This window comes from Anas platyrhynchos, chromosome 8, assembly GCF_047663525.1.
Source record: "Anas platyrhynchos isolate ZD024472 breed Pekin duck chromosome 8, IASCAAS_PekinDuck_T2T, whole genome shotgun sequence".
Classification (NCBI taxonomy): Eukaryota; Metazoa; Chordata; class Aves; order Anseriformes; family Anatidae; genus Anas; species Anas platyrhynchos.
In genome coordinates, this window is record NC_092594.1 from 3,283,083 (window position 1) to 3,309,428 (window position 26,346).

Sequence of the window (26,346 nt, forward strand, 5' to 3'; positions counted from 1 at the left end):
CTTCTGAATCGCCATCTTAGTCTGAGTTATAGCCATACCCCAGCCACCGCTCTACACTGGTTTTACACCAGCACCTTCTTCCTTCACATCATCTGTGAGAACCTTACCTTGAATTAAAAGATGTATTTGAAAACAGCCAGGCACCAACTGCACATTTTAAACTCTGCTGACACAGCCTCAACCTTGCCCCTAGACTTAGCACTTCTTAACGCTCCACTGTTAGACTCCACAGTGAGTCTACACTGCCACCTAAAAAGTAGCAGTGTAGACTCATCCAAGAAGCTACAATATCATAAGAATTATCCCATTTATTGTCTACTTTAAAGACTTGTGTTTTATTACTGGAAAATCTAGCTGTCTTTCACGTTCTTTTGAAATGTGGAATCCTATAAAATACTGAGATATTGCTCTGATATTCCAACAGGAATACCATTTCAACCTGACCTGTGCTTTTTTATTTTTTAAATAAAATGATGAAAGATAATGATAAAGAAAAATAATGATTTAAGAAAGGGAGTATAGGCTGTCATGGTGCATCTGGAAGTAGTATGTTGGCCTGCACTGAAAACAGGTGCAGACAAAAGTGCAGCAGAAGTATCCAAGGTGCTTGGATCTTTTATTTTAGGTATCATTGCCAGAGAAATATGAAAACTCTGAATCATTAATGTAAATACATTCAGAAAGCACCAGTTAAAAACTATGCCAATAGGAACAACACACTTTTTTTTTTTTTTTCAGGAGAGAAAATAAAGAACAGAGGAAAGAATTTAATAACCCTAACAAATGCCATGCCTTTGCTTGAAGAAGTGAGCAAATATTGAAGGGGGTCACTATGAATCAACAATAATACTTAACAACACTTCCCAAGGGACACATACTGGAAATAATAGTGCTACCTTGTGTTTCTTCAACAGAGCTTAAAAATGCCTTCAGACTTCTCTCTCACTCCCTCGTATCATACTCCCCCAGTTATGTTCCTCTACATAACTGTACATGCCTACAATATAAATATACATGCATTTAGTAAGTATATACATACATATAGTGTATACATATTGTACACATACATATAATAACAAAGGTGTGTATATATCACATACATAATCGTTAAATACAAGCTCTCTGATCCGCTACAGCCACTACCAAGAAGCAAAATCTACTGCATTATAAAGGTTTTTTTTTTGATGGGGGTGGGCAGGGAAGGGACACACACAAACCAATACATCTCTTATTAAGAGGAAATGCATTAATACAAGTATTTTGGGGGAAATAATGCAACTCCAACCTTGACTCTTTCTTCAAGGAGAAATAAGAGAAGGTCTCCACCTGTGCAACATTTTTTTTCAGCTGTTACCTGCAGCTTGAAAATGTTGTTACCAAAAAACTGAAATGGACCTTCTTCTTATGGGGATTATAACTTGCCCTAGACCCCTCTCCTCCTTAGTATGTGTATTGACAGAGCATCCTTGTTTGTGCTTCAGATACATTAATTCAGAGCAATATGGGCCCATATAATATTTTGCTAAAGTGCCAAAGGATCTCACTGAAGACCTAAAACTAAGCCACGCAGAGAGAGTAGACTGTTTTATTAGATTTAAATCCCACGAAAAAGAGGGAATCCTATGGCCAAACATATCGTGTATTTGCATTAAACAGAAAACAAAAATCATTCTAGTCAGTAAGGATATTTGTGCTGCTGTGTTTTTTCTTGTACTTTTCCTTCCCTCTGTTGTGAGGAACCTATTCCTTATAAATACTAAAAGGAAATTAGTCTTAATCATTCCTTCTCCTCAAACCATGTTTCAATAATGTCTCTAGGGCATTAACTAGCATACATTGAACTATTCTGAAAGCCTTAAGTTGGCATATCACAATGTTGGTTTATTTTTCTTGCTACCCATAGGTACATTATTTCAGAATTATTTAAGCAGGAAACTCTCACTGGATTTTGTGTTCTTTCTGTGCAAGTATCAAGAGGTTTTTAAAATATTTTATCATGTATAAAGTACATTATCAGATATGCCAAATAATTTTCAGATGAATGCATTTTCCTTTATTCCACTAAACAAATTCAATCTAGTTACCTCCTGAAATTTAGCCTACACAGAAGTCTGATCCAATGTGATTTTTCACCTGTCTATAGCAATATGTTTAGCTGTATGGAATTGTTTAGGTGGAACAGCAGCCCCCTCAGCATCACTTTTTTAATTAGCTTGTTTCAGCATCCTACAAGACATGGTCTACAGAAACACACAAAGTTCTCAGAGTAGTGAGGTACTGACAGTAGGTGGTATCTCTGCAGAGGGGCATATCAGGAGGAACCTGCTAGGAAGAAGGGATGGAAGAGTGGTATGACTAGGCCTGTAGGTGAAGCTGGAAGCAGTGGCATGGAGGCAGTGGCTCACTGAATGACCATAAAACACCACAACAGGCGACAAACCCCAGATTTGGAAACAAACATCTCCCAAATTTCTCAGAGACAGCCATGTGAAGGAAACAAGGGCAAAAGACTGAATGGCAGCAGGGCAGCTCTTTATTGCAGATCCTTGCCCTGTCTGACTAGAATTTGCTCACTGCTGCTCCATCCCTTTCACCCAGGCCTGTCCCCATTGCTTCCTTCCTGGCAGCATTCCCAGCAGACAATCCAAAGCAGTAGCCTCAGGACTCATACCCTGCTACAGTTGTACCCTGCTACACTCAGGGAACAATGCTAAGTTTTAGACTTGTCATTATAAAGCACATTAGTAGAACTGTTGTATTTATTCCTGCAAGAATCAAAGCACAGACATAAAAAATAAAATGTGACTTATCTATCAGTTTTATTTAATGGAACTGTCATCCATTCATGAGCAGATAATAGAGACCACAAAGTGTTCTGTTCACATTGCTTTGAGTTGTGATGTAAAATTAGAAAATTATTTCACTAGCCCCAATTCTCAAAACATTTTTCTATTACTTACAAATAGTACAAGATAGCAGAAGTTTGGCATCAGTAAAAACAGTTATAAGGAAATAACCTGAAACTTAAAATATGATTGGGTAGTTTCTTTGGATCTAGCAGTTTTACAAGCTATACTAAAGTAGATTTGTACATTGAAGTGACCAGTGGTTTTGCTACGCTGTGTAGTTATATAATCAAAGATATAAGCCTCTGGGAAATACAAATTACTCATGTCCAGTATTCATTAAACATGTGAGTTTGCCTATACTTATTTTTGCTTCCCCAGTGATATTGGTTTCCCTCCATCCATTCCCTAGTTTTTGTATTTCATTTACACATTTACAGTTCTGTATAAAAGGAAGAAACAGTGAACTTCTTGTTCTGTACTATCAGACAGTTATTCCTCTCTACACAGAGATGTAATTAACAGTCTTTCCTACTGGCTTTATTTAACCTATTTTCAAGTTAAGGCACATACACTTCAGAGCTCTCTTACAATGATTCTAATAATCTTAAATTATACATTTGTCTATGAAATACACTTGCATTTATTATTGCAATAATGCCTTTCCTAACTATACAAATAAAAGGTTAAATCTATAGGAAGATTCAAAGGTTCTACAGGCAGTGTTGGGATCAAACTGTATTTTACTAAAATTCTAGATCTGATCTAAAGTTAACCATTTGAGAACTTTCATACTTGACAGTGGTGCACTTGACATAACTGACAAGACAGCTAGCAAAAAAAAAATCTAAGCCTATCTGATTCCATCTTGCAGGAGTATTTTCAATGCTCCTGAAGCCATGATAGTCACAAAAGAGCTTCTATACTTACAAGTTTCTCAGTTTTTCCTAGCTATATCGGTAGGATTGGGAGGAAAAAAAATGATGCCTAATCCTGTAAATCATGCTTCTCTCCAGGCTTACTGGACATACATTTCTCCACATAAACATCTAAATAAGTTGAACTATTAGCTATATAGCACTGTCTTTTTCAGCTAGTAGTTCTTGAATTCCAACCTGATCCTTACAACTATTCATCTTTGCTTTCCACTAAAGTTTGCTTGCTTTTAAATAATTGTAGGATCATGGTTTTGGAAAGCAGAGAAGGCAGAAATTTTCCAGATACATTTGGTAGATGTATTATCTTATTCCATGACACGGTGAAGAAATCATAACACTTAATGTCTGATGATTAGTTTCCATATCATGTGACAATCCACTCCCACACACACCCTTTTCTTTGAATGTAGGCTGAATCAAGTCTCAAAACTCAAGTTCCTTTCTTAGATCTTAAGACTATCTAATTGTGATGAATGGATACAAGCATTAGGCCTCAGTAAAGTAGCCTCAAGCAGACAATTTTGCAAAAAACTTCTTAAGTATTAGCTTAAATATTAGCTTGAAATTATCTAACTTCAGCAAGGAAGGGCTTTATCCCTCTCTTTGCTGAATGTGACTGAAATAGATGAAGACAGACATGTTCCCACACAGTCAGTACCAGAAGTACCACTCAGTAGCATGTAATAACAAGTACAGCAGCAATGGAATAATCAAATATAAGCCTGTCAAAGACCAGGAGATTTCTTAGCAACCAAAAGTGCTTCACAGCATCAGCTTAAGGATTTTTGATGATACAATTACAATATACAGGAGTAGATATCACAGAGTAACAGCATAAGGAAAGAATGTTGTTCAGACCAGAATTAAAAATAAAAAATATATTTAAAAAAAAAGAAAAAGGAAAGAAAAAAAAAAATGAAAGAAAAAAAAACTGCATTAGAATGGAACGTTCTAGCTAAAGTAATGAAACATTAATAAATATTTCATTTTAATACTATTTTTGTAAGATGAATTCTCTGAGGCTTCATTCAATTATTGCAACTTTGTAATTTCCATTTATTTGAAGGAATATGCCACTGCATCTTCAACTGCTGAACCAGTATTTTCCAGCAATGAGATTATTGTTTTACAAAAATTAGATGTTAATGATGTTGATATATGGCTATAGACTAAACTCTGTGATTCAGAAAACTTATCTATGTTCTTTGGCAATGCTACAGCTCTGAGAGCAATGAAGGTTGTTAGTACCTGAGACCAACATTTAATTTCAGCAGGTTTTAGACCTTTCACCTGTTACATGCATAAACATTGAATTGTTTTTAATTCCTTAAAAAATGAGTCCTCCACAAAACTTCTGTAAAAATTTCAATTATGAAATACAAATTCTGAACATAAAATAGTAGATTTTCAAGGCTTTCAGCACATAGATGGGAAAGAAACTGGTCTTGTAAGTCAGTCAGTGTATTATACCTCATAATTATTTACAGGCATGCAATTTTAGTCTAAATCAGTTGGGTGGAATAAGGGTATTGATACCTGTAAAACATCTTGGTCTTCCTTGTATTGATTATACAAATTTTTGTCTTTTAACAGTTAGAAAGTCAGAATTTACCATACTACCACTGACTTGTAAATGCAGCTACACCTCAGACAAGAGAACAAATAACTTAAAGGCCTACTCCTCTTCTGTGCTATATTGGCTTGGCTCCCTTGAGAATTCATTAATTTATGCTCACTGATCATCCTGAAGTGACTCAGGAAGAAGTATAGACAACATCATTTTCCTCTGAAAAAAAATAATTGTTAATACATTAAATCAGCCAAAGAATTTTAAAATTCTTTGATAATTTCTAAGTCTTTTGCCTCAGATGAAAGTCTATAGGAAACAAGACAAAGTACTGTTATTCACACAAATTTAAAAAAAAAAAAAATAAAAAAAAATATGGAGAATATAGGAAATAGATAACCATAAGGATAGGATGCTGTTTCTTATTACAAGCTTCAAATTGCCTTTGCCTGTTTTCTCAAAACATTGCAAATGCCTCAGACATGGCTCTTCGTACAACACCGAGTCACGATTTCATTCAGTTGGCCTTTTTTACCTTTCCACAGAAAATTCCTTTGAAATTTCTTTCTCTGACACTTCATCTTTATTCTCTGTGTGAAATGCTGTATGTGGAAATAGAATAAAAGGAACAAGGAAATTATATCTTCTAAAAATCAAACTCTCAATACTTTACAGTCACTACTGATAGCAAACTGCTGAGTAATGAATGCCAGAGAAGCCATGCAGAACAAGAAATGGGTGGGATCATTGAAAAAGACTGTAGCAGATGCATGCCATTCTCTCTCTAACCCTACAGAAAATCTATCTACTATATGAAAAGATAGGACATTCCAAATAAGAAAGAGGTAGAAGTGAGCACAGATCAGCTGGTCCTTCTGCTACACTTCTAATATGGAAATACAAATGTCAAATGCAGCACTTCACAGGACAGGAGAAATAGAGTAATATTCTGGCCCTGCACTTTCTAAGAGAAGAAGGGTCAGATCCAGACTATGACTGACTCTTAAGGAAGATTTGCTGCTATCCACCTTCTGGACTAGAACTATTTTATTTTTTTTTGAGGTCCATTACCCCTCATGGGTGATAAACAATAGCCAGGGAAACTCTTTTCCATGGCTTGCTCACCTTCTCCTCTTGAGAGAAATGTACAAAACAAATGTCCCCAAAGAGATGCATTCTCCTTTGACCCTTTTCAGGACTTTTATCAGGATGTGTCACATACTGGCCTAAAGAATTTTAAGCTTAAACAAAAAACTAGTGAAGACCTAGTATATCTGTATTTCTGGGCCAACACATAACTAATTTATGCTAATATACATACAAATACATAATACATGCACATTATAGATACATGCACAAAGATACCATAATATACACATTCTCTACATAAAATTTTTAAAAAATGAGGGCTCTTTTCCTTTGATACTGGTACTAATTTATGGGTAACAAGACTTCCTGTATGGTCATTTTCTTCTAAGGAAAACTAGCAAAGATCAAGATCCTGTAACGAATAAAGGCCACAGCATCTAGAGAAATTAAATTAATCTGACGTGTCTCTGAGATTTAGTAATCATAGACAAGGACTAGGAAGAAGATGAACTAAGTTCTTCAGTCAAAGATAAATTTTAGAATGTTAAGTCTATAATCATAAATTTTCTTAAAGTTCACAAGTGGATACAAACATGCATTTTACATCTTTACGTATATGATCAGAACACAAAATCAAAGACTTAATAAAAAAAATAGAGATTAAAAAGCAAACTTGCCACAGTTAACCATGTTTTATGTATTGAATTCAGATGTAATTTTGGGGGGAGCTTTTTCAAATAATTTCAGGGTAAAAGAGCCAAAAACTGAAACTGGGCAATCAGCCTTTTGTAACCAGAGCCCTTGGCTTTCAAAAGACTAAAGAAATAATGCTAAGAAGAAAATGTTGTTTATATCTCTATGCCATTAATACATATACAGAACTAAGACCTCACACAGTTTCCCTTAGTCAGGATTTCTAACTTGGCCCACAGTATAAGAAACAAGCCAACCACACTATTTAATCTATGGCTGTCTGGTTCTGTGTGTGTAATGAATGAATATACTTAGTCCAGTTTTATCATAATTGATCTCAGCTGTCTTATCTGTCACATTTATAAATAAAGAATCCATACTTATCTTACAGCCATAGTAAACTGAGATTTTTTGGACTCAGAGAGCCTTCGCAGCATCACATAGGGGAAGGAACACAGTATTTTCCTTTGCTACTGTGTCCCTGCTGTGGGCACAGCTACAGGGCTGCCAATCTTTGGGTTGGAAGCATTAATTATATTTGAAGGTCTATTTGGAGGTTTTAATAGCAAAACACTCTAAGATTAAACAAATATTGGAGAGGAGAGGATTTTTGCACAAATATGCTTTTGCAATATTTTATCCATCGAGCTGTTATTTCTGAAACAAAGAACTACCTGAACTTCACAAAGTCAAGTGTATCCCTATGATTTATTTAACTTTGGCCATTTTAACATAATGCAATAACAGATCAAAAGCAGCATTATTATCCATATTTCAGTTATTAATGTGCATCAGAATTATGTAACTCATGTTACAGTATTTACCTTAATATTGATATACTTCAAACAAATTAGGTTCTACTAGAAGTAAATCTTCCCTGTCCTTCCCAAAATACCTACAGATAGCAAACGTTTCTATTAGCCTTTACTGTTCTCTCTCCCAGAGTGTTTAGTCTTATCTGGGTTTGACCTTGTCTGTGCCTTACCTTTGCTAGTACGCTTTAAGCTTGTTTGAATTTTTCAAAAACCTCTGGGTTCACAAGCGTTCAGATTGACAGACAGCGTAGGAGTGAAGGGTATAACAGCATATACCAGACAAATGCACACTACAGAAGACTGGCATTTTTTAAGGCTCTTGATGACAATGATAATAAAATGTACCTAGTGCTTTTTTTAAGGGTTCAGATTTCCACAGCACCTGTATTAACTCTGAGCATCTGTACTGTTTTAGTCTCAAGCACGCAGATTGTGCCTTATGCAATCCATCATTCTGGCGTGCTAGTACAGGGTGCACCTGTGTGCCTAAGCAAAGACAGACCAAAGGAAAAATGCTAGCTTCTTCGTTATCATGTGAACAGTCCATTGAGATAGGTAAGAATTTCTCTCCCTTCCCATTTCCATTTTTTTCTTCCAGTAAATCTTTCAAGGTTAACATTATTGAACACATCAAACCACATTTGTCTCTAGACTTCTAGAGCTCATGATGAAATTCTGATACAATCACACCATTTGATACAGAATTAAACCAGGAATGAGTTTCCATCAGTGCTTTTCATGCTATTTCTGCTGTACCTCAGGCAAATTACATGCTTTGGAAAAAAAAAAAAAAGGTCACAGATTAATATTCCCAAAAAGTAATCAAAAGTCTCCCTGCCACTCACTACTTCCATTCCTCCCATTTTGCTTTGCTGAGAAATAAAGCCACTGGCTGTGGTAGCACCTTTGATAGATGACTTGGGGAATATTTTTGAATGTGTTCCCTCTCTCAACTATGTAAGTTGCAAAAAGTTTTTCTGCAGACCCTATATACCATTGAGGTAGGTTTAACCATTCAGTAAGCACACCAGCTGGATATGTGTTTCAATGCTGGAAAGAATAATAAAACACTTCAGCTGGAAACCTAAAAATACATGATGAAAGACACACTGAATATTCAGAAAGAGAAAATTTTTCACCAAAACTAAACAAAATTTCCTCTGAATTAATAATAAAAATTGTATTATTGCTACATGACAAATACAGACAGAATTAAGCTTCTACCTTTAGTAGACTACATTCATTTTCATTCTTATTTTACTAATTATACTAGATATTTTTGAAAACATTACATATTCCCATCAAATAATAACCCAATAATTATTTTAAAAGAAGACATAGTTCTATATACAGTAATTTCTTTATCAATATGTTTTATTATTCATTTTTCATCACGAACAGTGATAAACTTGTAATGACAAGTAACATTTTATCACCAGTACGGTGATAAAATATATAAACGTATTTAAATTTTCTCCTACTCCTTACCATAAAATGGCAATGATCTTAGTTTAAGAAGTAAAATGAGAGCTAATTTAGCTACAAGAAAAAGAACTCTGACTATGCAGCCTTGGGATGAAATTTCACTGCAAATGAGACATTTCCAATGAGAATCACCCAGTTGTACTTGCCTTTTTCCTGGGCCTAGGAGCAATACAAATGCAGCTTATCTACTCAGTCACTTCTGACCTCCTCATTTTTGTTGGGTTTTGTTGATTTTTGTTGTTGTTGTTTGTTTGTTTGTTTTCCAAAGGGGTGTTTAAATAAGGTATCTAAATGTATTTTATGTCAAACAGTCCAAGAATATGCATTAATAGAACTGACTTTGGGTCTTATACCTAAGAATAATTATAGAAATCATTTTATCTGTCATGTGAAGGACCCAGAATAAAATTAACTGTCACAAAGCATTATGTCATGTCACCACACACATGCGCACACACATTTTGTACTTGGAATATTGCGGTTGTTCACTTTCTCTCCCACAGAGAGACAGTCTAAGGTGGAAGATTTCCTCAGGGAATGTGTCATTAGAGTTCCCATTAGGGCCTTTTCCATGAAGACAGCTTTTTCCTGCATCACAGACGAAGTTCTGCTCTTCTTGAAAGCTTACTAGTTTTAAATTAAAGGAAGTCTCATCATATTGCTTTTTAGAAGAGAGGAAAGAGAGAGGTGTGTTAGATGGTGTAAGAGTAAGATGCAACATAATGTATATTTTCAAAATCTTGCTTACATAATTTGTGTCTCAGAAGTTCTTTGGATTTGCATTGCTCTATCTACCTTCTCTCTATTAGTTCCTACTCACAGATTCACTGTCAGAATTTCACTGACAGCACCAGATCTGTGTCATAAGCAGGACTATGGCTCCTTTTCAAACTACCATAGCTTAGTCTTGTTGTTCCCTGGATTTCATCTGAATCTATAAATATCAACTACCTGTTATACATTCGTATCTGATAGACAGTAGTTTTTCCAAACAGAACATAAAACTGTTTCAGCAGAAAGCATAAATAATAATAAAATATCTCTGACAATGTGAAGAATCCTCTTAATAGTCCCACTTGACTCAAGGGAAAATAAAAAGGTCCTTATACTTCAGAAGACTGTATCTGGACAAGGACTTGGCACCTTTGTTCAAGAGAAGACAAAGTTGGATTTAGGAAGCGTCAGTTTCTCAGGTCTTGAAGCAGTCAGGAATGCTGTCAGTGTTGGGAAGACGCAGTGTGAGCTACATCCACCATCCACTCAGGTACATTCTAAGAGCAAGGGGGCAGGGAAAAAAAAAAAAAAAAAAAAAAAAAGGCAGGAAAAGACAGGCTTCCTCTAAAAGTCTGTGAGATTTTTACCTTTGTTGTTTTGAACAGGACAGAAATATTTATATAAAGCATGTAAAATTCAGTCTTATTAAACTATTTCTGAATAACTTGAAATTATCCTTTTTCAGCTGAATTCATTTATATAAATAATTACGTACACGTGTGTGTATACATATTAAATATTTATTATCTCTTGCTGCAGTTTGAAAAACTACCATGTAAAATTTATTTTCATCAAAAAATGGCAGACTAGCCACTACACAATTACCTATGGTTGTGGAGCTACTGCAGTTTTAGGTGAGTCACAAAAAATTCAAAAACAACACCATTTTAGTTCTTCAGAAAAAAAAATTAAAATATATATATATATGTAGTTTAATTTTCCTTCTGATTTAATGAAATGCAAACTTCAAAAATACATTAGAAACAGAAAAAAATGATAAATTAATAAAGAAAGAGTTTAAAATTAATCTTCCACCCACTAAAGCACAAAATGTACAACCTCCCACATAATACAGCAACCTACAGTGAGTTAGCATTATTTCACAAGGATCCAAACCTATCTAACCGTTAACCTTTCCCTTTACCTCTTCAAAACAGATACTGTAAAGTTTTCGTTTTCGTATTTTGAAGATCCATTCTTCCCTTATGTGGTGGTGACACAGTGGTGGTGAAGATTGGAAAATAGATGACAGAATTATATGGAAAAAGCATAATCCAAGACCAAAAGTACTAGCAAGCAAACTCTTACATCACAGTTTCCATTTAAATTTCAATATTTTTCACAACAAAGAATGAATTAGCTGTACTGCACATTTTAGTGAGTCTTCCAATGTTGTAAATGACAGTTTAAATAAGTTAGAAATCAGTGAGCATTATGTTGGGTGGGAGGAAGAACTACGCACTGGTATTCAAGACAACATAATCCTATGACTACAATCTATTGTAATCATTCAATACTGATTTACCATGTCAGGATATATATTTGGTCCCAATAAACAAATCCCTGATGAATTTCTGGATTTCCCAAGTACACCAGTAAAATAAATAAGGCATTAATATACACCTAAAGTGAAGGATCTACATAAGTAGCTTACTGAATGGTATTTTGGGGTACCAGTGGTACAAAAAACAGGTTGACTAAAGAAGACACAGACGATCCACAAGTAAGATTCACCTCATCTAACATTAGCCACATAGTACCAAGCAATCAGGAGACTAGTTCACCCCATGTGTCAAGGCTCCCATCACCACTGGAAGAGAACTTCCAGGCAATGGCATTCTTCCTGTGACAGGCTGCTCAGGGAGGTGGAGCAACACTGAAAGTGACTTATAGCCTCTGAGGTTCTCCTATGCACTTAGATCTGAACACATGACAAAATTCTAACACTAAATTAATGTCATGTCCCTAGCTTAATGATACTAAAAGGAGAATTAGCAAAACAATTCAGTTACATTCCCTCCTTTTCCATCTCCTGCTATTTTAGAGTGAAAAGAAGAACAAAAATATATTGAGGATTTCTGCACTTGCATCTCACAGTTCTGTATTAGTTATTCTCCTCTTTCATGAGCAGTAGTGTGAGAATCCACATGAAGCAAGCAGCAAGGGCAAAAGTGAATGTTATTAAGCAGAAAAGCAATGAGACATTTTAGATAGAATATTTGAAAATTTTAAGAACTGCACAACTCCCCTCCATGCATCTCTCATTTGTTTTATAAGTACGTATAGTTCATATTCCCACACTGTGTGAGGATGACTAACATGAGACATTAAAGTAACACTTTTACTCTAGTTGAATAATAACAATTCAGAAGACAGATTGCAAATTTCACTAGAAAGCAAAACTGCACAAAATCCCATTCAGAGTCTCCCCATGCATCAGTGAATAGCAACTAACTTCTTTAGCATTACTCCAGGAGTTCACTGCCACCATTTTAAAGAAATTCAGCGCCCTTCACATGTTAATGGTTAAGATACCAACTGCTGTTAACAACAGTAGCAGAATGATTCCATAGCAACTACTGTTCAAATACCTGAAGGAAATAGCAGCTCCTGCCCCGTAGTTATACCCCCTATCTGCTTAATATGATTTTGCATGGAAAACTTTTATATCCTGGCATCAGGATGTTAAACTGTATTATCATTACCCATGTCAATTCAGCACAATATACTGTAATCACAGCATACCTAGGAAAATTAATTTTTCATGACTTTCATATATGCAAAAAATGCAACTGCTCTTACCAGTGACTTTTGACTTCCTTGGTGAGATATTCTGTTTCCTGCTGCACACTGACTTACTGTATTTTATCATCTGTTATGTTCCTTAAATATAAAGAACTTTTATTTTATGGTTCATAGAGAACACAGTGGTAAAAATTTTTAGCCTTCTAGCCCTTGCAATTTTTTCAAGCTCTTCCTGTCATAGACGCTTTGTGTTTTCATCTCAGTGAGCTCTTTCATGTCACTGACTTATACAGGGGAATATCAAGCAATACAAGTTTCCTGTGGTATTAATTCTCATAATGTCTATAGTTCTACTGATTCAGTCATTTGCATTTGTTTAATCAGGACCTGGAACAATTCATTAGAATGAAAGGTCATTAAGGTAATGGATATTTATTTTTAATTACTAATGTATAGCACATGAAATTTAACATGAGCCTCCTTAATTCAGAAACTGAGATAAAAGGCAATGGCTACTGTTGTAGTAAAAACATTACTAATTTTTTTGGACAAGGCTGTAAGACTTCAAAGACAAAAACTGAATCCAAAGAACATAGCCTTAAATACATATGTTGTCCCTCTTTTAAATAAACAAGGTAGAACATAAGCAGCATCTGGTAAAGCACATCACATAACGGACCAAAAGAAGCTGATTTACAAGGGCATTTGTGTGCTCAGAGTTTCAAGTGTGATTTTGGTCAGAAAAGTTATTTCGAAAGTCCATTAGCTGAGAAGTCCACATCTGTGGAAACAAAGATCTGACTTGAAGTCCCTATTTTGTACACCTGCACTTTCACTTGACTCCTCATGCAAATAGTTAACAGCAACTTTGCGGGGAGTACTCACATGAACAAGGCATAGAAGATTATGCCTGTACCCTTGACCCTATCATACAATGTCATAAGCACATGAAGCTGTTAGAATCCTTAGTCCGGTTTTATAGATATTTTGCAAGATGAGAATATGTCCTATACAAAGCAAGGGTCTGCCCTTTATTATTAATAATTATTTTTTACTATTATTATCATTTCTTACTGTAAAGATTTGGAGTTTGTTTGTCCTAATCTGGATGTAGCCCACACAAAATACTCCGCCTTACTCTCCCTAAACATGGCACCGGTTCAGTGCCTCCACGTTTATTCACCTGCCCCTGCCTGTACCAGGAGAGGGAGCAGCTGGGCATCCAATTCACCTCAATAACTGCACTCCGTTGGCATCTAGGCATCTCTCACAGGCCACTTGCCTAGGTTCTGTCTGCAGTCTGAGAGATAGGAAGGGATGAGACTTCCTCTAGAAGTCTTTCTCTCTTCTAACTACAGGAGGAAAGTAGACAAAATACTTATGCTAGACACTAAACCTCCTATTGCTCAACTGTCCACAGACTATTCTGTATAACATACAGTGTATACAGAACCCTCAGTTCTTGAGGCTTAGCCTAGCTTACTGATATTTAGAGTTTCATACTGACCCCAGGAACCAGCATACAATCTGTGGCCTCTTCCTGGTTCCCTAAATCTTCGCGCTGTGCCCCAAAGAACTAAAATGCAGAAGAAATCCATGTTTTTATTTCCCATCCTCCCATTTGCACCTTGTGAACCTGAAGTCAGTGCTTATTTTCTTATTTAAAATACACATAATAACAACTGCTTTAAAGGAATGTACTGTGGTTTAATTGCAACATGCTCTGAAATCTCTGAAAGATGCTGTGGAAAAGGAAAGGATTATTATTCTGCAATCTGTATAACACAATATATTTGAAAAATTATGATAAACATGCATGTTGCTATTTCCTAGAAGAATGTCCCTTAGGAGTCTTTTTTTATTATTATTACAAATATGTAAAATATAACTCTTCATTTCAGAAGTCAACAGCTTTTCCTACTTTCCATTCTGGGAATAGAGTTTTCTGTTTATCTAAAGTAATACCAGCAATAATATAGCACAAACTTAATTATGTCACTTGAAAGCATTACAAAAAAAAAGAAACTTAAAATAGTCAAAGCCACCCATAGAGATAAATTGGAATAATAGTAATAAGAGATAACTTTTTGATTTGCTAATTTGGAATTCACTCTCCTTTCAGAAGATATTCTTAAAAAAGTTATCAATATCACACAGGAACTATGAGCAACCCAAATCTAACAATAATACATGAATCATTTTAATTACTGCAACTGTGAACAAGTTTTCAGAGACTTATTAGATCAACAGAATGATTTAATGTCAGTGAATTTTTTGAGCCTTGAGAAAACATCAAATATCAAAAAAAAAAAAAAGGCTCGAAACTGGTCTTATTCAGGATAAAGAAGAAGAGAATTTGAGCTAAATGAAAGCATGTCAAGCTAAGGAACTTCATATTGAAAGCTGAAAAGCAATCCTATACACAGGTCCTCATGGTTAACTTTAGAACTTACTTCTGTGGTAAAAACTAGTACACATAATATTATTCTTATTTTCAGTCTATTTAATCTCCTTGAGTTTAATACGGCACAATCTATGTAATGATATATTTCATACTGCCTGTGTCTACATTTTCACTTGACATTTCACAAGTTGTGTTTTTCACGTTGTGTACATTTATTAACTTACTGTAAAACAGTTGCCATTTTATTGAGTCCTAATATATTTGTATTCAATAGAAAAGGGAAGTATATGCCACAGTGATGTTAATATATCAAGGCACTAATCAGGAAAAAAACATTTTGAAAAGCACTGTGTTTTTTAAATTGCATTCATGCAAAGAAAAATCAACTAAAACCACCTCCCCACCTAATTGGCTATTCTAATCCATAGACCTGTCACATAAGGAACAGAACTGCCAGAAACATTTAGTGTTCATGTTGTCACTAAGATTAAAATCAGAGTATTGCCATTTCCTTTAAAGGGGAAGAATTAAGATTTTTTTACTGTAACAAAATGCCATGAAATACACATGTGATATGAAAATAGAGTGTTTCTGTTTTTATAATCCTTGTCTTTCTTTAAGCAGTTTTCCTACAAAAAATAAAAAACTCCTAGAAAAGTAAAAAGATAATAAGGGGAAGAAAAAAAAAAAAAAAAAGAGTATTAACTGAATCAGCTTAGCTACTTTTTACTTCTCAACTTTTAAAATCTACATTACATTCTAACTGGAATTTGGAAGTATTTACATTTTTCACAGTTGAGGAACAAAGAGAAGGTGAAAGTCAAGAGCCAACAATGAGAGAAATGGAAGAATGAGAACTACTCAGGTTTTTTAGCTCTCACCTTACATAGCTACAGGATTTCAAATAACTTCTTTCACTATCATCTTGGTTCTTTGCAGCTGCAGTAACTGGGAAGAGCAAGATCTCTCTGGTGAGAGATTCTGAGCTGTTGTGGGTTAGCCCCAGACTGCAGCTACACACCTCAGCCAGCCCCTCTTCCCCAACAAGATTTTCTGTTTTGAAGAAAATTAACTCAACCCAGACAGACCTGGTAAATGAGTCTTTACAAAGAAAAACCTCATGCTCTTTTGATTTGTTTGTGTCTTTGTTTCTTTCTTTCTTTTTTTTTTTTTTTTTTTTTTTTTTTTTTCCGAAGTTGGAAACTGTTAGTGCGGACGGGTCACTTGCCAAAAATGTAATGGCTTTCATGAGAAGGTAGCTTTAGAAATGGCCCATAAAACTGCTTCACCTCTGAGTCTTCTTGATCACATAGCTACATATGACATTTATGTTACAAAGATACATTTATACTCTGTTGCTACCATACACATTAAAATTTATTTTACAATGGTCCTAATTCTCTACTTCTTGTCAGCACTTTATCTTTGCATTTTCTCATTCTTCTTTCATTGTCTAAAGTAAGCTGTTGTTCTCCATCCCTTAGGAATCCATACACTGTACGTATCGCACACACAGATGCAGCAATATATAAAATGCTGTAGTTTGAGTTTCATACACAGCATTGCCTCATGTGAAAGAAATAGTCCTGTTCTCTTCAGGCCTCCACAAATTGTCACCACAGCCTCTTTCATTCTGGCCAACACACAAAATTGCAAAGTGGAATGGAAATGGATTGAGATGAAAGTATAACCAAAGCTTATTCCAGAAAGTTCTAAGAACTTTCCATCAAATTATAGCTTCAGTTCTCAACTGAAATGAGAGGAATTGACATCCTTTGGGTTTAAATCACAGAGGGTTGGATTTTCAAAGACATTCAAATAATTTAGAAGTACGAGTTCTGGTAAACAAATTGGCATTTCCTTTTTTTTCCACTGTCCTCAGTCCTTCCATCATCACATATCATAAATAATATTAATTTAAAAATAATTTTATAAACATTAAAGGATTGTACTGTTTAAAATATCAAGAGCTTGATCCTAAAATAATTATTATATTTTAATATAATTAAATTTGAAGTCTACATTTAGACATGTCATTGAACTTAACTTTTTTCCATAGAACAGACTCTGATGATCTCACAGACATTGTCTCAATGCCATGTTTTAAATTTTAGCTGCCTGCAGCAGCTAATTTAGCAAAAGACTTTTATACTGCAATATTTATTGGCCAAAATTAGAAAACTCCTGAGAAGAACTAGGCCTCTCTCCTCCTCAAATTTTCATTTTGTATCACTGAAATAATCTCACAAATCATAGTGAAAAATAACCTTTTGCACATTTATTTTCTGCTGTCCAGACTTCAACCAAAAGGAAAAGAAAAATACATCAATGCTCACTGTGCAATAGCAATCAAAAGGGATGACACACCACTCAGTGCCACTCTGCAGATGTAACCTAAAAGAACCCTGAAAAGCTTCAAAATTTATTTTTTTGGGAAAAAGAAAGTGTAAATATACTTCCTTTTGTAATTACAGCTTACTCCAGATGGTCCAAACTTTTCCAGTCTTAATGATTCTATGATTTTACAAAGCACCTTTTTTCCCTTCAGAATTTTTTAACGTTTTCAGACACATTCACTGGATTTGTTTCAATAAGGAAGGGGGAAAGAGGGTTATTATACATAAAATTCTAATTTTCTAATTTAAGAAAATGGCACTTAAAAATTTCACCTTCAATTATTTCTAGTTTCAGAAAACAACTTCTATATCCTAAATGGAGTATTAAAGAAGAGAAATAAAGTAGAGCAGTACAACGCAAAGTGTTTCCAAGCTTCTTAAAAATTACTTTCTGGTAGTCTTGAGCAGAGCTACTAATTGTCAATTCAGTATTGCATTTCATTTCTTTAGACCAGATTTAGCAAGAGAACTGAATGAAGAGAGGCACTGGGGAAGATATATTCAACTTAAGCCTTGCAGGCTTTTATGTTTAGATCAAAGGGTATTGATTTACAATTCTAAGAATGAAAACAGTGCAGTGGTAAAGAAACCTGTAAGGTTTTAAGCAAAGTTCTGAGATTAGTGACAGACCTGATTTTAGCTAAGAATTCCACCAAATAAAAAAGTCATTGGTCATGTCAGAAACAAATATGTCTTCCTTTTCCTAACCTACCCATAACATTAGCAACTATATTATGGGAATAAATAAATAAAGCTACACACACCTCCGCCACCACACCTTTATCTCCCAACATAATCACGGAATGAGTGTAAGTGAAAAGCTGGTGAAGCACACGAAAAATAGCAATAGGTAAAAGAAAAGCAAAGTCTCTATTATTTAGCACAGTATGCTCTTGTTCAAAAATAAGTACAAAACCATTGCTGTCTCTCCAATAAGGACACACATTCTTTTAAAGATACAGTCCACAGGAAGGGGGACTTTGCTTTTCTTTTAACATTTTCTTTTTCTCCTCAATGTCATGCAGATGAGCTACAGACAGTGAGGAACACAGCCTAATGATAATTCAAGGTAGAAATTAAGGTTAGCTTACTCTGACAGTTGTCAAAACTCAAAAAGCCAATAAAGCTGGAATCCAGAAAAAAAAAAAAAAATATATATATATATATATATACACTGGGCTGAGAGGTGAGGGTGGGAGTTACTTGTTTTTGTTAGAGGACAGCTGCTTATTTTTAAGTCTTTTAACCCTTTTTAGTGATAGCATTCCAATGTGTCCTTTTACTAATAGAAACAAAAAGCTTTTTGAAGGGAAGTGAACAATATCAATTTAATATCATTCGTTCACATGCAAACTCCTGCTTTTGGTTAGTCAACTGATTTTTTTTTTAAAAAAAAAAAACTTATTAAGACAGCAACAAATCAATAATGCTAAATGAAATAACACTTAATATGAAGAAAACACAAGATAGCATGAGTTTTACAAAAAGCTTCCATTTGCTCAACCAAGATTACAAAAAGAATGAAACTTGAGGTCTATGATTCATAGAATTATTCAGGTGGGACTGAATATACCTGACTAATTAAGCACATCTCTTATGAAAACTGTTCACTTTTTAAAACAGAGAGTAAAAGCAAGAGAATTAACAGTTTATAAGCTACCATATCCTACTAGTAACATCATTCTTGACATATCAGCTTCCCTATTATGTCCTACTACTTCTCTCAGCAGCACCAGTCACAGTAATGCTCACAAGGACTATCTCTGTCCCACCACAAAACCACTAGTCAAGCTCTGCCTTCATCACATCTACTTCCTCCCTGGTCCACAGTGCTACTAATTATTCCTGTTCTCTTCTCCAAAAGAGATTTTTGTTAGCCTCACGTAAAATAGATCAATAGCATAGAAATTCTAGCTTTTTCCCTGAGGCCTAGAGAGATGTTTGGTGCAGACATTCTTAATTTGTTAAGTAAGAAGAGAATTTGGACCATTTTCTATATGGATTACTGTCATAAATGGAGCTCCAAACTTGGGCTTCATCTCTAGAAATGCAGGACATAAGTTTAAGTTTGTAGTCATCCGAGAAATCATTTTGAGTTCATTTAAAAATAAAAAACACATTTCAAGTTTTACTCAATAAGTTTTACTCCCTTCCACAATTTCTATGCTTTTTTTCCAACAGTTCCCCAAATGCTACCTAAAACCAAAAATGCTTGATGTAAAATGTGCAAAGATATTTAAAATTTCTTAACAATTTTTCCTTCAAAAATAATTTTTACAAAGCCATTTACTTCATTAGATAAATAATTTGTTCAAATCAACATTAACCCATTTAAAGCAACTGAAAATGGCTATGCAGATGTTTCTGAATTTTATTCTTTTTCTAATTTGGTATAAATAAAAAGTATAAATAAAAAGTATAACCAGCATTTTACTCCTACAGCCCAAATCTGTCTTAAACCTAAAACTATTTAGGTGTAAGAAAAATGAATAAAATAGTGCTGCAGCTGTTAGTCTGCACTGGAAGACAGCAGAACAAGGCAAACAAGACAGTGTAATGCAGAACAGATGGAAGAAAAGTGGTTGTTTACTATCACTGCACTAAAGCTTTGTTGTTAGAAATGGTAATAAAGGCAATGATTAGAAAAGAATCTGAATCTCCCTTATGACAGTGCCCAAATGTAGGTGTCAATTTCTGCTCAAGAAAAGCTCCATGGGAACAAGAGCTTCAGCAGAATAGCATACCTCTTCCCAAGTCTGTACGAATGGGGGAAGTAGATATGATTAAACTTCAGATTTCTTAGGTGATGGTATTTCAGTTGGATGGTAATCTGTTATAGTCCCTGTCCTCCCAAATGCAAACAAACAAAGAAAGCATGCTTTTTTATTTCCCCTAACATCATTGTCTCTGAAAAGCAGCAGCTTTTTATCAGCAAATGGTATGTGAAAGTCAAGACAAAAAAGGGGATTTTTTTTTGGTAGGACATAAAGCATTAGTAAAAAGTTTTTTTCTAAAATGACCAAACCTTACAAATGGATTAATTTCTTTGTACATATTTAATTTGTATAATTGTATTTTTTTCCATTTCTTGTGCTCAGTAACCACTTATTTGTCATTCAGGCTTTATGAATGAATTCAATTTGTAGTTAACAATAAATATAACTTGACCGTGAATAGCTGGTAACAGACATCGTCAGCTTTTGTGCCATCTTATAAAAGATTCTTTCTTTTCTGTGGCACAGTTTCTACAGCTTAAAAGAAAGCAGCAACCATGTAGCCTCTTGAGCAAACCTTTTATCAAGTACTTCAGTGAACCTAATAGGAATAATATTGCATAATTTCTCAAGCAACAATGCCCATCACTAGTTTAAATCAAAATACATGAGAGTATACAGACAGCTATCTAAGGGTGAAATACACTTCTGCCAGACACAGACCAAAAGATTGTGTCTGCAGAGATAAAATACACAGGAGTAAATATTTGAATCACTCATTAAAGGCCAAGGCAACAGTGCTGCTTTTAGTCACTTAGATGAATGGCAGAACCAAGATGACAGTTTCTGGATCACATCTGAGGAACTTATATGGCTTCCCCAGACAGCTCAATTTGTACTACATTTTTCCTATAAATAAAAGTATTTCCCATCAGACCATAGTGTCTTTTGCTCCCTCTACATCCAGCAAGTATAAAGACATTTTACCATCCTACTTCAAGGCAATTTCTCTCTGTGCACACACTCTGGGTTAGGGGACAAAGAAATAAAGAGGGGCATCTTAAGAAATAGAGATATCCTAGAAAAGATATCTAATGTGTTTTAAGATCTAAGCATTATAAAAGTTTTGGTTCCTTACCATATCCAAAACATTTTCAGAAATTAAAAGAAAGCATTATAGATTATGGGTAGGGCACAGGAGCCTTTGGTTCTAAGTCCTCCCACGCTACTTAACTTTCATTACCTTCTTTTTGGCCTTCTCATCCTCCGAACTCCTTGGAGCTGATCAGCTGGTTCACATTTTTCACATCTGTGTGTAACTGCACAGTTACAGTGGAAACTCCTAGGATACTCTCCAACCATCTTTGCAGTAGCCATGTTCAGAGCTGTGACTTTATACAATGCTATAATGAAAGTTTCCTTATGAAGCATGACTATGCACAGGAGCATAGGCTTCATCTCCACACATCTGAAACCTTTTACTTTTAACATTTCAGGTATAGAACACAATTTTCTAAATAATGAAGACATATTTCTATTTTATGAACATGTTAATCGAACACAGTCAAGCCTTTTAAGATACTTAGGGGAATCAATTCCTAATAGATTGGATGTATAAGATTAAATTAGGATTGTTTACTCAGACATTATAAACTGATCAATTTACTCCCACAACATTGCAGTGACAGTGACCATCCAGCAACATTTAGTATGTTGCTCTGTAAAATGAATTACCAGATTGTGAACTGTTAAAATACTTTCTTTAATCTCTTAAGACTTCTCTGCACATTTCTGTGCAGGACAGACAGTTATTCAGAGCGCAGGACAGTTGTTCATAGTTGTTCAGAGCCCAGAACAACAAATTCACAAGTAGAAAGAGGAGATGGAATTAATCCCCCTTTGGGAGAGGGAGGTTGTTGAAAACACAACTTACATAAACATTAAGTATCATTTTTTGTTTTTCCTAACACAGAAGTTTTGCGGTAGGGGGAAAAAAAATAAAATAAAATAAAAACAGTTTGGTGTTTAAGAATTTAAAATATTTTGAGGATTTTTTCCTGCTCTAAATCCTTAAATCTTACTGTGAAAATCTAATGTGGTAGATATAGAGCAAACAGTTTTCATCTTGCCAAAACATGAGACAAATAGTTAAACGCAAATCATAAAAAGAAAAATTCTCTCTCAGCCATGCAATCCAACTCTAAACAGTCCTGTAAACTCCCAGCTTCAGACTGTAATTATTCATTTTGTTTTTAATAGAAAGTCAGTATTTTCTGTGGAAAGTAGACATGATGTGAAAACTCTTTTATGTGAAAATAAAAATAATCTAATTTAAGGAAAGAGATTGATCCACCACTGAATAAATAAATAAATAAATAAATTAGATACTTAGAGAAAAATTAAACTGCTTCTTCTAAACAGACCAAAACTACATGGCTCTTTCAGAGAACTACCACCAGCAGCCACTTGGTAGAGCAGCAGTTTTACCCTCAAATCTCTATTTTAATATTCTTTTGCATAAGCACACAAAGTGTGCTTTAACAAAAGATTTGCATGACATACTCTTTTTTGATCTAAATGTTACCAATTATGTTATATTAAATAAAGAAGGCTATAAAGCCCTAATGGCAGGAAACATTGTGGCAGCCTCTCATTCCCATAAAAAAAATAAAAAAAAAAAATTAAATCATTAAATTAAATCATTAAACTAACTTTTCAGAGGTTAAAGATTTTCTGAATTCTATTTCTCTAACAGAGAACACGGTGTGCTTTTAAAATCAGATACTGAAGCTTATTGATTGAAGTGGATAGCCTTGTTCATAAGAAAACTTAACTTATGATTTATTGTATTCTTTTTTAATCTTACAGCTGTTACCTAAATTATTTTTCTAGGAGACTGTTTTTACTTATGTAAATAGGAAATTCTTCAAAGAACTAGTCAAAAAAACTTCAGGAGCATTTTCTGTTACCAGAGTTGTTAATTACCATTTACTTTATGAACCAGCCTCTTAGCATCACATATCTTGGCAAGAATATTTATTTGATTTCCATTAAACTCATGTGAAAGACTCATATTGATTTCAGTGGGAAGTGGATTAAATTCTAATAAAAGTTGACTACACATAGTTTTTTGCATTCAGATGTGAAGCAATACTTGCTTTATTTTGTCCTATGCTAACAACAAAATCCACTGCCATATCACAGTTGCTATGGTCCAAGAAAATTACATTCTGCTCTGAATATTTTGAGTTTTCAGGAATAGAACCCTTAAAGATTTCCTCTTTCTGTTTATTCTGATCTCTTCTGTTTTGCTTAATTTAAATATGGAACATCACTGTTACTACAGAAGTGATGCTATCCATCTGTGAGAAATAAAATTTGGAATCTGTTGGCTGCAAATTTTGTGGGATTTTTTGTTTGTTTTTAAGTAGAAGAAAAAAATGGTATTTTCATGAAAAGAAGCAAGCTTAAGAAGTATATGGCAGTAAAACCAAAGAATATTTTTCTTTTCTACATTTCTGCCCAGTTAACATTGTTTCTGATATAAAGAATAACCACAGAATAAGAAAAATGCTACTATTGTTCTTATAATATGTACCTGCAGCACCAACAGCAGGCTACAGTTGTGAGGTAAGTGCATACTTACGTCAATATAACCAAATTGTTTTTTTCTAAGTACTGTCATGTAAGTGCAAAAGTGATATCAGAAAGGATTGAAATTTATATTTGGCTAGTCCAATGACAAGGAACATGTTCTTATAACCACTGTAACAAAGTTTATGACTACTCTGTACATTAGAATCATTGAAAGAAACATCAAAGATCAGAAAATGCTGCAGAAAATACTTTTCCAAAGACAAACAGAACACTGTTCATTTCATGGCAGGATAATAAAAATGTTCACAAAATAATTTACCATAATTGTATGCATTGTGGAACTGGTAGAAAAGCATCAATAAAAATAAGATTAGCATTAAAATGACAATGGAAAGCATAAAGCAAAATAATTCATGCAAAGAATCTGAAATACTGTATTTGTCCTTAAAATATGACCTTTTGGAGCTGCATTGACATATACGGAGGGAAAAAAAATTAACTTGGATATAAGACAAAATTAGACACAGGTTAGAGGTAATTTCATCTCAGTTATTGTTTTTGTTGTTGGCACTTTATTTTTATTTTTATTGTTGTTGGCACTTTATCCAGAGTGTAGTAGAGAAACTAGTCATTCCTTGTGAAATTGTTTAAAAAATACACCATCCCAACAAAAGCAGAATGCAAGTCACTCCTACAGTAAAGCAGAATGCAAGTGGACTTAAAAATTTCACTAAAGAGTCAGCCAAATAAGCTTGTTGTGACCTCAGTGGCTGAAGTATTTTAGTTTGCAACTACAGTTCACAAAGAATGCTTTAAAAGACTTGAAGTTTTAGCATTCATTTATGCAATAGGTCCTGTTTTCTATAGCAACCCAAGTTCACAAATAAAGGGACTAAAATACAAACGAATTGGATGATGCAGCCTTGAAAGACCTTCTCAGATGTCATTGATCAGTACGTGTTTTGTAAAAACAGCCTGAAGAAAAGCTGCCACAAAACTGCCACATTACACAGATCAGATTAAACACTTTCTTGTTTAATCTACAAATCTAATGCTTAAATTACCTGTGAACAATTATCCTGAATAATCTCAGAGGAACGGTAATTATGGATACAAAGTCTTTCATCTCAATTAAGACTGAATATAGAAACAGTTAGTAGTGAATAACTTTCCATAAACAAACATCTGCGGCCATTAAAGAGATCAAGATTTGTCATTGCTACTCTCATATCGAGGCAAAAAAAAAAAAAAAAGATACATCTAATCAGGATTCAGCAACACTCAAAGTTTGAATGTGTAACTCGTAATGGGACTGCAGGGCAAAGACAGTGATGGAATTAGAAATTAATCTGAATGTCTCCATAAATCATAGACTAGTCTAGATTTTTCTGAAGCAAATGGAAGTAGTTAAGAAATCAATACCTACATTGAGAAGGGGAACCAGCTGTCATCTGGCTTCAGGGCTGCACAGGCCTCCTCATCACATGGCCTTCATCCTTATAAACCAACTCCTGATTTTAATCACTTAACATCCCACCGGAGCTAGTTGAGTCACCTGCATTACAAACATAATGAAACTACTCACTTCCAAGAATAATCATATTGAGAGATAGAATACTACATACTGAGACTAAAATAAAAATCATAGGATTATTTTTATTTAATGGCAAAAAAAATAAAAATGAGTCTCCTCAACAAAAACTTATTACAAGCAGTGCCTAAAACATTTAGAAAGAAATCAGAAACAAACATCCTTTATCTGAAAGTACAATTCACAGGGAGCACAGTAAAGCTTCAAAACAGTTATCATTGCCTTGATAAAAATATGTAATATGAGATACACTTCCTGTTATTACAGTAAAAAAACAAGAGTCTTCACTTGCCCATGTTGCAAAGTTTTATTTGTATTAACATTCCCCCAGTGAAGAAGAAAAATCTCTAACTAATAATAAACAAGAGTTGATAAAATATGAATGTCATGTTAATTAAACACAGCATGAAAATGCTGGGAGACCCAGCCACAAGAAGAAAAATAGTAATCAACATAATTTTCCTCCATTTCCACTTTTCTGACTGAAAATAAACCCTCCATTTGCAAACCCACTCTTCTGCCTTATGATTATGACATTCTTTTCCTCCAAAAGCTTGTTGTGCACAAAACAAAATACAGTAGAAGACAAAGCATTTGTCATTCATCAGTTTGTAAAGAAGCCTCTGCAATACTGGTTTTCCTTTGTTAACGCTACTGAAGTTCACATATGAACAAGTTGTCTATGAAATACA